Source organism: Crocodylus porosus, unplaced genomic scaffold (genome assembly GCF_001723895.1).
Source record: "Crocodylus porosus isolate Cpor-Errol unplaced genomic scaffold, CroPor_comp1, whole genome shotgun sequence".
Classification (NCBI taxonomy): Eukaryota; Metazoa; Chordata; order Crocodylia; family Crocodylidae; genus Crocodylus; species Crocodylus porosus.
Window position 1 is genome coordinate 12,344,367 of NW_017728927.1, and position 3,686 is coordinate 12,348,052.

Consider the following 3,686-nt stretch of genomic DNA (forward strand, 5'->3'; position numbering starts at 1 on the left):
GCTCCCCCCTGCCCCCTGCCACTGACCACGCCACTGGCATCTGCGGGCAGTCCCTCCTCACTGCTCACTGCCAGCTACAAATGGTGCCCTCCAAGTCTTGGGAGGCATCAGTCATTCATGGGTGGGGGTATAGGTTTGTGGGGTTCTGTGGGTGTCGGGTTTTGTGGGGGTTGGATAGGTATGTGGGGTGTGGGTGTGGGGTGAGGAAGCATGTCGGTGTGTGTATGGATATGTGAGGTGTGGGTGGGTATGGGGTTTGTGGGCGGCTTTGTGTGGGGGAAGGGTGGCTGGGGTATGTGAGGGAGTGGGTGTGGGGGTCTGCGTGTATGGCAGTGTGAGGGGGTGTGTAGAGGCATGTCTATGGTGGGGCATGCTTGTGGATCTTGGCCTATGAACACACACACACTCTCCCTCTCCCTCCTTCATTGTTCACACACACACACACACACACGCACGCACGCACACACACACTGCTCCTGCTTCTGGCCCTGGGGTACCAGCGTTGGCCCCGTGCTTCCATGGTTCAGCCATGCAGCCGGGGGCCATGTGGTGCTGGAGGCTGGTGGGTGCACAGGGAAGCAATGAAAGAGGCTGCAGGCAAAGGCTTCCAGTTGGGGGGGTGGAGTATGAGGGGGCTGTGGGTGTAGCCAGGCCAGCCTTGGTGCTGGGTGTTGCCAGCTTCCCCTGGGTCCTACTGCCCCTGGCTCCTCTCTCCTTTGTCAGGCAGCCAGGAGCAGATAAATATTAATTTTTTAAGCTTTTTAAGTGCCCTGTGGGCCAGATAGAATGGCCTGGCAGGCCATATTTTACCATACACATATAGTGGTGTTTCACTTTGATCACAGAAAAATGTGGATTTGTGGTGACTTTTTTTCCAAACAAAAAATTGGGGATTTTTTTATCAGAGAAAACCAGGATCCCTGGGAATAAGAGCTTTTTCCTTTCTATTGCATTGGTTGAATTGTGTACCTTACACTTTTTTGCTTCCCTTTTTTAAAAGCCAGATGGTTACCTGTAAGAATAACGTGTGTTGTGATAATTTTGGCATGCTTCTGCACATATGCATGAGTTAATCTTATGGTGTTATAGGTTGTAAATAAGTTAACTAAAAAAGGGATTGTGAGTTGATTGTACTCCATTTCATTGTTGCAGCACCATAACACATCAAAGATCGGCCATGTACAGTTCATGTTGCTTGTTGGTTATGGCCTTTTATAGTCGTGATCAATAAGCTAGTTGTGCTAGGCTGGATTGATCTTCTGAACTTGTATGGATTTTAAAACTAATAGTCAACATCTGCTGCCTTATACATTCTAATTATTGGAAACATAAGCAGAGATTCTTGTTTACCTAATATTTAAACATGAAGAGCCAGTTCCTCAGTACAAACCAGGGTAACTCCATTGATTCCAAAAGTTCCAACCCATTGATTTTGTTGGCCCAAGATTTTGTGCAGGACGAGTGGAACACAGGCTAGCGGAAAATATCAGCTCTGAATAGATGATGTTTTCTAATGAGTAAACAGTCTTGACTCTTTGCTCCTTCATCTCCTTCCAAGGCTGTTCCTGCTGTTCAGTATATTTTTTATAGCACAGTGCATGATATGAATAATATGTTTTGATATCTGTCCATTATTTCTTATAGTCAGTGTCTTGCTGGGGCAATGCATGATACAGAAAGGCATGTGGAGTAGAGATAGGGAACAGTTTAAAAAATGTCCAGGAAAAGGGACTCTTCAATACGCACGCATCACTGAATTTGTTTCTGAATCTGAGTATCAATAAACAGATGTCTGAATTTTAAGTGGACCTTGTGGTATTGAGGTCTAGTTTCTGTCTACACCCATAATAGTCTTACAGCTTCTCACTGCACTCTTTATGTCCTCGAATTCCCCATACACTGTGGTAACACTATTTTATTGTTAGTCACTTATGTAGTGACTTTAATTGTATGCTGTGATTTACAATCAGGTGAATATACTATGTGTAACCTAGAATCCCTTCTCCAAGGGGCTGCAAACTGAAGGCATGAGCAGTGCCTGGATACTAAGGTGCTAAGAATCTGAATAGAACAGAATAGAGCAGATTCGGTAAAATGAAATACACTCCAGACAAATGAGTCCCATGGAGCTAAATACAGAGCTACGCACAGTCCCTGGACCTGGACTTCATTCCTTAGCTTCTGCCCCGAGTCTCTATCAGTGGCTCAGCCTCTGAACCCCATATCTACTCCATATCTACTCCGTTTCACAGCTCAGCTATCGTACATGCACAACCCTAGAACTTGGCCAGCTATTCCTTCTTTCTGTAGTATCTGACTGAGGAGAATGGCAATAATGAGATAGAGATACAGATATCACATTGCTTTGAATGACTGCACGGTGGCCACTTTTGCCAAGAGCTGATTGTGAAGGCAGCCTTGGCCTTTCTGAAGCAGGCTCAGTGGTGTCTGGCAGAATGAGAGCTCTGCCATCTGCAAATTTTGTGAACTAAAACAATGATTACGTTACAATGGGCTGAAATTTTAATTGCAGGAAAATACATGTTTTCTGCGCTCTTCCAGTCCAAATTCCTGTCTCATTTGTAACGTTGTAGCTAGCGCACACCACCAATGATTCTGACTTGTACTGAGTCTACCTATTGACATATTTTACTTCTCGGTATACATGACACTTTTTAATGAGTGAACAATCCAAATTCTCTTCTCCTCTCTCCTTCTCCCAAGCCTACTTTCAGTATTCAATAAGTGTATTAGAACACAGCACACGATACGAAGAAGAATAACGTGACAGACTTCTTGGCACTCGGGGAGGAGAAAGGGGCAGTTAGATGGCTGTATCCCAGAGGCAGACTCACACTGCCTCTGCGTCGTGCTCTGCGTCAGTAATACCTACCAACTCAGTACTTGTTTTCACAAGAAACTAATGTAGGCGGGGAAAAGAGAGTAGAAGGACATCATCCAAATTGGAATAGGTAAATTATTCAAAGAGGGCAATTATTTTTTTCTTCTCAAATGTGTAACGTAGAGGAGCTGAATTTTTCTTTAATAAGCCATGAATGCAGAGGTCGGCCAGGGTGAAGCAGCCAACCAAACAGAGAAATACAAGAAGTCACGAGGAGATGTTAAAAATGAACCAGTTTTCAGTTTACCCTTTGGAAAATGACATGAGGCTTTTCCAGTTGATTTCAAGGCTAATGGGCCAAATGAGAACTGATTTGGTTTTTCCCTGCAGGAAAACCACCTCATTGCTCTAGGGAAATACCCTCCTCGACAAAACGGCAGAGAACCAGCATAACTTGCTACAGTGCAATCTCCCCAGAGGCCTGGGTTGGGGTCTGCACTGCGGAGCTCAGTAGAAGGATTGACAAGTGTTGCATCTTCCTGCAATGCTAATGCAACATGAGAGAGAGAGAAAGAGACTGAAAACCGAATACACTTTGCCCCCTCCTTTCTTCATTATTTTTTTTTCCTGGAGCTTGCTAATTAAATCATTAAAATTTTATCTTCGCTTAACCATGGATAAAACCATTTGAAACATTTAATTAGTATGCTGCAAGAGATACATGTGAAGCTGGAAGCATTTGTAGGGTGTGAGTGACAGAGAGAGATAGACAGAGAGCGAATATACGGGAGTGCATTTCCTTGCAGCCAAGCTGCCCCTTCTTCAAAATGGGCCAGATGAAACT